We start from the raw sequence: 10,699 nt of genomic DNA on the forward strand, positions 1-10,699 counted from the left end.
AGACTAACTGTGAGTGTGGTCTTTAAAGCTGTCTGTCCCCCCCTCAGTTGATGGGTTCCGAGAGCCTGCTCTGAGTCCAGTCTGGCGCTGAGCTGTGGGGCACAAACACGAGCCAAGCCCCTTGGTACCTGCCCTCAGAGAACTCACAGTCCAGTGGCAGATTTTGACAGGTAGGGTGATACACTGAGTGATAAGAACGGAAGTAGAAGGATGCACCGGGGAGGAACCTGAACCACTTAGGGGCACAGGGCAGGCCGCTCGGAGGAAGGGATGCTCCTTCCTGAGGTGTGGAGAATGGGAAGGAGTCAGCCAGGCTAGGGGGTGGTACAGGGAGAGTGTTCTAGGGAGGCAGACAGTGTGATGGGGTCACAGTGGGCCAGGCAGGGGAAAAGAGTGGGAGACACAGCATTCGCCTTGCCCACCAGCACTCTTTTTAATTTCCCCCAGCTCCGGTCTCAAGGCCTAGAGACCTGGCCTCTCAGTCAAAGAAGCTAGGACAGGGGGTCTGAGTTCTTAACCCAGCCCAGAGAAGGCAGGACCCCCTCCATCACCCAAGCACTTCCCCGTCCCTTGGCCAAGGTCTTCTAGGAAGAGGCAGAGACGGTCAAGGCCCTTGGGGGCTTCTCTGGGTCTCCCTTCCCTCCTCATAGCTCCCAGTACCACCACCGCAGACCCAGGAGGGTAGAAGTGGTTGGAGCAGTCGTGCGTCCTTCCTGCCTTCCCAGCCTGGGGTCGGCGGGGAGGAAGTGGACGGCCTCCTCTTCATCCTTCTCAGCACCCCTGCTGGACCAACATCCAGTATCCGGTGAGGACAGGAGGGTGACTGTGGGGCTGAGCCCTTGCAGCTGGGGACGTCCAGGGATGGGGTCGGGGCTTCCTCTGGGACCATCGTGCCCAAACACCCAGGGATGGGTGAAGCAGGTGCAATTAAAGAGGTTGGTGAGGGTGGCAGGCTCTGGGCCATGTCCCTGCACAGGGATCCTAAGGGGAGAGGCCAAGGCACTGGGACTTCGAGGCAGGAACGCTGGGGTCAGCGCCCTCTGGTGCTACCTCTCCTCCTTCCCCTGCGTGGGAAGGTCCTTGGCGCTATCGCCAACCTGGCTCTTGGGGCCCAGTGACGTCCAGTGACCACACACGGGACCCCACTCCAAGTACAGGACAACTTTATTGACCTCCAGCTGAGTGGTACTTGCCCCCTGCACATCAGTACCTCCTGGTGTTGGTCATGCCTCCAAGGCACTACCTGTCAATTCCCACAACCTGGTCATCTCTGGCACCAACCCCTCCCAGGGGCTGGGTGGGAGGAGCTTCTCTTGCTAGAGATGGTGGCAGCCGAGCGATGGTCTCAGGGGGCACGGGGCTAGGGCTGAGGCATGTCACCTCAGCTGAGGTAGAAGAACTGGACGAGGATGTTGGCCAGGAAGAGAAGGACACTGCCGCCGCTCAGGCTGCTGAGGGGCGGGGTCGCGCTCTTGGGTTTCTTGGTGGTGGTGGCGGCGGTGGTGGTGTTTCCCAGGACTCCGGTCTGTATCTGCAAAAGAAGAAGTAGGACGAGCTCGGGGCACTTGCAAAGCTCATGTTATCTAGAGACCTAGTTCCCCTACCCTGATACCATAGTTCTCAATTCTGTCTCTCATGACCACGACTTTTGCCGCAAGGCCCTGCAAGGACAGTTGGTTGCTTCCTGCCATGACACAGCCAAGGTGAAAGGGGGTTCCTCCTCCCCTTACCACGGGACCTTCCTTTCACCTCTGCTAAGCCACCAGCTCCTCCAGGGCATGGGGGATGGGAACCTGTGGTCTCGGCCCCTGACCTGACTAGCTGGGCTAGGGTCTGAGACTCTGAGCCTGTTTCCTCCTCTTCTGAATGAGCCCATCATATAGTCTTGAGGTCCTGTGTCACACGGCCGGGCGGGGAGAAGGTACCTGGCAACGGGTGGGTGGGTGCGGAGGTGGGGAATGTGTGACCTCTTGTTGGAGGAAAGCACCAGATGGTTGATCAAACTGTTCTCAGTGCTTGATCAGGCTGCAACTAAAGCTGCTCTTGATGGAGATTAAGCTGTTTTTGGTGGTGATCAAGCTGTTCTTGATGCTTGATCAAGCTGTTCTTGATCAAGAACTTGATGGCTCTGGTCTCCTACCGGGACTAGTGCCCTCAGGGCACATGGGATACTGTGAAAGCTGCCTCCTGGAGTAGCAGCTGAGTCTGAGTCTGCGGCTGTTTCTGGAGCAGGAGATTTCCTTCTTCTTTGCATTCCCAAACACACTGGCTTCTCTCCCTGGGGGGATCCCTGCTATCTCCACGACCAGATCTGGCTCCACCTGAACATGTCTTGGCCCCTTCCCAACAGGGCCACTTCCCCAGCTCCCCGCGGATTGACGCCTTCCTCACTCAGAGATGCTTCAGTCCTTATCCCACAACACCCCCTTGCGTGCCTCAGTGTGCCTGGTGCCCTGTGAATGCTCCCCAGCCTCAGGTCCAGGATTCTGCCCAGAGACAGACCTCAAGCAGTCTGACCCCAGCCAGAAGGGCTGGAATGCTGGGACCAGGCCCCTGAGTCCTCGGTTCCCCTGCTGGAGCCTGTGTTCCCATGCGAGAAGGCTCAGTGCCGGGAAGCCTGTATTTCCTCCCTCCCATGCCAGGCAGGTCTGGAGAATCCTGGGCGGTGGTGCCAGGGGCTCCCAGAGTCTGTTCTTACCTGAATCATAACCAGGAGACTGATGGTGAGTAGGAGGAAGAGGAAGCCCTTCATCTTGGGGGAATCTTGGTGGCTCTCTTGGTAGCAGCTTTTAGAGATGAAGGCAGGGTTGTCTGCAGGCTGCTTGGCTTGGCTGCTTTTGAACCAGGAGGCGGGGGGGGGGGGGGGGGGGGGGGCGGGGGGGGCGGGGTAGAAGCGGGAAGAAGGAGGGCCCAGGGGTGGGGGTGCTGCTTCCTTTTTACAGAATTCAGGATTGAGTACACCAGGCCCTAGATTCTTAAGGTCCCCTGTAGATGGTGGGTTCTGGATGGGGACCGAGGCCAGTCTGGGGACGGAGGTGGGCAAAACAATGCAGCAGCTGCGGAGACAGTAAGCAGGGCTCTGGGCCTGGAGTCATGCAGAGTGGGCACGGAATCTTGGCTTAATCGCCTATCAACCCTGAGACCCTGGGCCAGAAACTGTCCCTCTCTGACTTTTAACACAAGAGCTGCCAGGGATTAAATGCAATATAATTAAGACCGGAGCAGGGGAGGGGAGCGGATTTAAGACCTAGAATTTTGTAATTTGGATACAGAAAATAGCAGATCGGTTGTTTGTACTGTCGACCTTAAAACATTTCTTTGATCAACAAAAATGGGTTTATTCAGGAAGAGCAGAGAATTGCAATTTGGGATAAGCAAGTGACACCAAAAACCAGAAGATAGATAAGCAAAAGAGAGAAACTTTATTTAAAACAGAAGGAGGAGGAAGTTGGGAGGGGTTGTTTTGAACAAAAGTGCCTGCAAGTCCAGAGTCATGATGATTTCTCATTGGCTGAGTTGCTGGGTAGTCAGTTTCTTTTAGGAGTTTGCCGTGTACAGCTTTTCCTGTTGGGGTCTGTAAACTGACAGTTCTTTCTGTCATTGAGGTTGAGTGGTATGGCAGGAGAGCTCCCCCTTCTAGCCTCTTTGACTCCATTTTACTGAGGTTTCCTTTTATTTCCACATTTCCTTCTTCTGATCAAGAACTTTCTTGAAAAGCATCTCTGACCAAGAGTCAGGTTTTCCTAATTCAGTGGCCTTTTGTCCCTCAGTGCCAGGAAGTGCCTTTCCTGGGTGTCATGTCCCAATCCGAGGGCAATTGTACAGGCTGGAAACTCACATTTGAGTGAGAAGGAGGGGAATCAGGAGAATTCTCAGGCACTTCCCAGCTAGAGTCCATAGTTATCAAGGATGTAGTATTGGAGATCATCTCTTTATTGGGTACATTATTTTACAAAGGTTTGACAGGCAACAAGTATAGAAACAAAAGTAACACGACAGGGGTGCCTGGGTGGCTTAGTCAGTTAAGCATCCAACTCTTGATTTCAGCTCAGGTCATGATCTCACGGTTCATGAGTTCGAGCCCCACATTGAGCTCCATGCTGACAGAGCCTGTTTGGGATCCTCTCTCTCTCTCTCTCTCTCCCTCTGCCCCTCCCCCACTCATGCACACACACACACACACACACACACACACACACACTCTCTCTCTCTCACTCTCTCTCTCTCTCTCTCAAAAGAAATAAACTTAAAAAAAAAAAAAAGGTAACACTACAATTCCAAATCGTATGGTGGTTCCAAACCAGGAGGACCCTTGCTCTGAAAGTAGCCAACTGAAAATATTGGCACGTATTCCAACTTAGGGAAGAAAAGTTCTCCCTGTGGAGGCAAAACCCCGAGTCCCGTATGCCTCCTGGAAATGCCTGCTTAACTTGGCCACAAAAGCAGAACAGTGAATACTCTGCAAGAGCCCATTGAAAGAATTAACTGAGTGCATTTGCAAAGATACAGTGCAGGTACGAACATAAAGCTCCAGTTGGTGAACTTTTTGCAAAACAGCACAACTTCAAATGTGTTTTTTGTTTTAATTTTTTTTAACGTTTATTTATTATTGAGAGAGAGAGACAGAGCATGCGCATGGGAGGGGCAGAGAGAGGGGGAGACACAGAATCCGAAGCAGGCTCCAGGCTCTGAGCTGTCAGCACAGAGCCCGATGCGGGGCTTGAACTCACAAACCGTGAGGTCATGACCTGAGCCAAAGCCAGACACTTAACTGAGCCACCCAGGCGTCCCTCAGTGTGTGTGTGTGTGTGTGTGTGTGTGTGTGTGTGTGTGTGTTAAATGTCTGTTTACTTTTGAGAGAGTGAGTGGGGAAGGTGCAGAAAGAGAGGGGGACAGAGGATCCAAAGTGGGCTCCATGCTGACACCAGAGGGCCTGATGCTGGGCTCACGAACTGTGAGATCATGACCTGAGCCAAGTCGGATCCTTAACCGACTGGGCCACCCAAACGCCCCCTACCGAAGTGTGGTTACTTTTAACGGAAGCAATTAGGCCTTTGCAATATTGAGGTATATCTCCTTCTATTAAATGTGGGTCAAAGGAGGCAGGGGCCAAGTGCATTGGATGTCCTGTGACTATCCAGGGGGCGGATCTGAGATTTAGAAGGAACAATGGCAATGTGTCAGGCCAAGGTATTTGGAGGGTTTCTACAATCTTTGCCAGTTGAGGTTTATTAGTGCCATGTTCAACTGGCCCTGAGGGTGGAGGCACAATTGTGTGGGGCTCGAACTCATGAGCTGTGAGATCATGACCTGAGCTGAAGTTGGATGCTTAACCAACTGAGCCACCCAGGTGCCCCTTAATGGTCTTTCTTTTAGGTGACTCATCTAGGGTACAAGTGAGGTGGTTTGCCAACTCAGTTAAATCTGGAGTAGACATAGTTTCCCATTCCATCCTGGTCCTTTTAACTAAAAGAGAAAGATCCTGGCTTAGCCCATTAATAAATTTGAAGGTCTCCCCAAGAGAATCTAACATCTCAAGGAAGACCAGAATTTTCTTTGGAAACAATCTGAAGTTAATTATAACAGTCATGAACAGGTTCATCAGATTTTTGTGGGCAAGCCTGAATTTTGTTCCCATGACAGGTTTAGGAAAAACTATTGCAATTGCTCGGTTGAACTTTTTGGCAAGTGTTCCAGCATTTTGCCATGAGTTAGGGGCTTGGTTTTAAAATCCTGTTCATGGGGGCGCCTGGGTGGCTCAGTCGGTTAAGCATCCGACTTCGGCTCAGGTCATGATCTCGCGGTTCGTGAGTTCAAGCCCCACATCGGGCTCTGTGCTGATGGCTCAGAGCCTGGAGCCTGTTTCGGATTCTGTGTCTCCCTCTCTCTCTGACCCTCCCCCGTTCATGCTCTGTCTCTCTCTGTCTCAAAAATAAATAAAGGTTGGGGCGCCTGGGTGGCTTGGTCGGTTAAGCGTCTGACTTCGGCTCAGGTCATGATCTCACGGACGGTGAGTTCGAGCCCCGCGTTGGGCTCTGTGCTGACAGCCCAGAGCCTGGAGCCTGCTTCGGATTCTGTGTCTCCCTCTCTCTCTGCCCCTCCCCCATTCATGCTGTGTCTCTCTCTGTCTCAAAAATAAATAAACGTTAAAAAAAAAAATTAAAATAAATAAATAAATAAATAAAGGTTAAAAAAAAATTTAAAAAAAAAAATCCTGTTCATGATGTTCCCATCAGGCAAGCTTTATCCAAGGTTTGGACTGGTCCTCACCAGCAAATCTGAGAAACTGGTCTGGTGAATTTGAATAGCTAGTAATTCTTCAACAATCCTGTGAGGGTCTTCAGTCAGTTTCATAGGAAACTCTTTAACTATGGCTCACAATTCAGCCTTCATCCAGGGAACAGAAGACTTTTGGGGGTTATTGAATCCTCAGAAGACTTTCTTTTTATTATTATTTTTTAAATCCTCAGATGACTTGACTTTAAAGGGGTCATGTGTCTGGAAACAAAGAAAATGGGAGAGGGAAAAGAGAGGCCTCATAAGTCCTTTGTCTTTAATTTTTTGCCTCGGTCTAGAAATTGTATTTTGCAGAGAGGCAATTTTAGATTCCTCATAACACTTGGAAGCTTTAAAACATCAAAAGAGGCATCCCATTCAGTTTTGACAATTTTAGATCCACGTTGTTCAATTCAATTTTGAGAAAAGTAAGTTTGAAGATATCGAAAGTTCCCCATAATGAGCATTCATGTTCTAAATTACTTTTGGTTAAGTGATCCATTTAGTTTGAAATGCACATGAAAAGGGACTGAAATTTTTAAGCATAAAACCAGCTGGTGTGCCAGAAAGGAGGGACACATTCTCAAAGCATTTTGATTCCTGGGATCTCATTTGATACAGGCTTTTCTAGAGGGGAAAAAATATATATCCTAAACAGTCTAGTTCCAATGGGAATAGTTTCAAAAAGCAGTCAAACCAAAAGCCAAACAAGTACTCTAAGAAAGGACAAATCCTTAAAACAGATCCTGAATAAAGCCTAGAGAGCTTAAAACACAATAATGAGTGGAGCTTGAAATTCAACAGAGAGTTACCTGCAAGCTCCAGTGTCAGTGAGAAAGCAGTGAGCTCAATGGTCCTGGTAGGTACTAGCACCTGTTTGCTTACCAGCCTCAGAGTTGTTGGGGCGGTGGGGTGGGGAGGGGATAGGGTCATCTCTGGATCCCACTTCTGACACCAAGTAATGTCAACCGTGAAATAAAACTATCAGTTATTCTACTAGCAAAAATGGGTTTATTGGGGATACTAGAGAATTACATTTTAGGACAAGCAACCTACAGCAAATACCATAGGCTAGTCCAACAAGCAAAGGAGAGAAATGTTATTTTATGAAGAAGGAGGAAGTTGGGTAGAGTTGTTTTGAACAAAAGTCCAATAGAGAAAAGCATGAGATCAAGGTGATGACAGTTTCTCATTGGCTGAGTTGCTAGTTGACTTCTTGTAGGAGATGCAATGTACATCTCTTCCTGTTGAGGCCTATAATTCATGGTTCTTTCATATTGACAATTCTTCTGTTGGGGTCCATAATTGACAATTCTTCCTGGAATTGGCCTTGAGTGAGATGGCATGAGAGCTCCCCCTTCTGGCCTCCCGGCCCATTTTAATGAGGCTTCCCTTTATTAATTTTCACAGTATCAATCTAGGATGGATGGGAGGAGGGCTAGTTGAGGGACAAGCAGGTGACTAAAACTGTAGCAGAAGGGATTCCGGGTGGGGATGGCCATGAAGTTCCAGCATGGGGTGGAGAATGAGATAAATCACAAAACTGCTTAGATTGTGCTCTATTCTATTTTTTTTTAATTTTTATTTGTAATGTTTATTTATTTTTGAGAGAGAGAGAGAGAGAGAGCACACGAGCTTGAGTGGGGGAGGGGCGCAGAAAGGGGTAGATACAGAATTCGAAGCAGGCTCCAGGCTCTGAGCTGTCAGCACAGAGCCTGAAGTGGGGCTTGAACCCACGAACCACGAGATCATGACCTGAGCTGAAGTCTGGCACTTAACCGACTGAGCCACCCAGGTGCACTGGTGCTCTATTCTTTATGCATTCTCTTACTTTATTCTTTCAGTGGGGCTCTACAATAGGTTTTATAAATATCCCCATTTTCTGATGAAGAAACTGAGACTTAGATATTAAGTGACCTGTACAACGTGGCAAATGGTGGAGCCAACCCCATTTGAACTTGAATACCACAGCCATGTATGTAACCTCTGGGGCTTCCCCAGAAGTTACTGTTGAAGTCTTGATTTCCCGCCCCTCTCCCTCCTAGAGGACTTAGTGGTTGGCTCAAGCCCAGCCATAGCCTCACCCACTTGCCCTTCCTTAGTCTATTTTGTGCCGTATTTGCATGGCAGGTAGTAAAAGAAAACCCCTTTCACTTCCCTTCTGTGGTTTTAAGCCTCATGTTGCAAGCCTTAGAAAAACCTGAGTGGGCCTTAGGGGCCTCTAACCCTGGCTACAAAGAAAGAAAAAAGAACTGAGAGTGGAGACCCCTGGGAGAAAGCCAGGAAAGGGAGGGAGCAGGGGTCTTGAGGCCCTGGGGGGGGGGGGGGTCCGGAGGGAAGTGGGAGGAGCTCTTAACTACCCATCACTGGGGTCTGAGCCTTGGGAGGAAGAGGGAGGGGGTTGCAGCACATATTACAATATGGTCTGTCCTGCATCCTTCATCCCCACTGAGAGAGGGGTGTGATCCAATAACACCACAGAGCAAGGTAAGGTAAATCTTCCTCAACCCGCCCATCCATCCACCCATCTGCCTATCCATCCATTTCAGGCAATTTATTGACACCTACCGTGTGGCAGGCAAGATGAATGAGTGAGGGTCCCTTCAGTTGAGGACTTCATAGAGGGAGACAAATACCGTAATAATCACAAAACTGAACAGGAAATGCTGTAACAGCAGCAGGACTGTTAGAATGCATAGTGTGATTCTGGTTGGGAGGAATGGGGGTATTCGTGGAGGAGGGGACACTGGAGCTAGTTCTTGAAAGATCAAGGTGGGTTTTCCCAGGGGAAAAAGGCAAAAGTATGTGTTCTCATTGAACACAGGACAGAGCATGATAGTTTCTGGAACACTGAGAAGCGTGGAGGGCAGAACTCATAATCTGAAGGCCCTTCAAACGCCAGGCTAAACTAGAGATGGTGGGTGCTTGACTCAACGCAGCTTTGATATGGGTGGGGGAGAGGGGAAGGTGGGAGAGATGGCCAGGGTTTTATTCAGAAGGAATGTATGGACTTGGAGGACTTCTCTCTCCTTTATTATTTACTTTTCCCTCCTCAGCTGCTAGGACCCAATAAACTCTTTAACCCCAAAGGAGTCATAATTGATAAGGGTCTTTCAGGAAATGATCTAAAAGCAAAGAGGACTCTGTCCATTCTCAAGGAGAGAGACTTCCACCACCATCTAACGCCAAGTCTGGGGTCTACTTCCTCATCTTACAGGTGGGAAAATAGGCCCAGAGACAACCTTGTTCTGGGCCTCCCTCCTGTCAGTCCAGGATCTGTCCACTGTTGTCAAATAGTGAACACCCACCCCGGGACGGAATGAAGAAGAGGCCGAGTGGCCCCCACCCCAGAAGTCCAGAGGGAATCCTTGGAAGCCAGACAGAATGGCCTCCAATATCCTCCCGCACCTAAGTCTTATATGAGCCTGGAGACCTCGGAAAGATTTCCAGAACCATCCAAGGTGAGGGATAGTGAATTCTAAGTCCAAAAAATAGCTATGAGGTGAGCTTAGACTCTCTTGTTTTGTTTTCCTAACTTTGTTTCTAGAAAACACCTTTTTAAAATCAGGAATGTGACAATGGTATGAGATTTCATTTGCACAAGAATCCTATGAGGTGGGTTCTGTTAGTATCTCTATTTTACAGATATGGAAACTGAGGTTCAGTGAAGTAGCTTGAGCAGGAACAGCCAGCTAGCAAGTGACAGAGCTCAGCTTTATAGACTTGATAAGTTATGCTGGCCCATAATATATCCTCGATAAATGATGGCTATAATTATTTGCAAGTTTCTATGTGAAATGTATACTTGTTTTATAATAAGGCTCTTACTTGTTGCAATAAGTGTTTTTTAAAAGCCTAATAGGGGCGCCTGGGTGGCTCAGTCGGTTAAACGTCCGACTTCAGCTCAGGTCACGATCTCGCGGTCCGTGAGTTCGAGCCCCGCGTCGGGCTCTGAGCTGATGGCTCAGAGCCTGGAGCCTGCTTCCAATTCTGTGTCTCCCTCTCTCTCTGCCCCTCCCCCATTCATGCTCTGTCTCTCTCTGTCTCAAAAATAAATAAACGTTAAAAAAAAGAAAAAAAAAACTAATAAACTGGCCTACTGGGGCAGAGGGCTCCCACCTCTCTCACAAGGAAAGAGATATTTGCTGAGTGTCTGCTGTTCCAGGATCTCAGGCTGGGCTTCAGGCTCTGGGTAGGAGGGAGTTATGTGGTAAATCCTGATGCCAGGGTAAATGCCAGTTCATGCTCCCCAGTCTTGTTGAGGTGGGAGGCAGTAGACAGACCACAGCAGGCTCATGAGGCCAGAACCCCTTCCCCCTGACTTCCCCATGCTTTGGTCCTTGCTTACCTTCAAGAGCAGAATGAATGTAAGCGAGGTGACAGTATAAAGTTGCTAATCCCCTGACCATGGCTCCAACCCCCC

The sequence above is a fragment of the Panthera pardus genome, unplaced genomic scaffold (genome assembly GCF_024362965.1).
Source record: "Panthera pardus isolate Hobbes unplaced genomic scaffold, ASM2436296v1 HiC_scaffold_11, whole genome shotgun sequence".
Classification (NCBI taxonomy): Eukaryota; Metazoa; Chordata; class Mammalia; order Carnivora; family Felidae; genus Panthera; species Panthera pardus.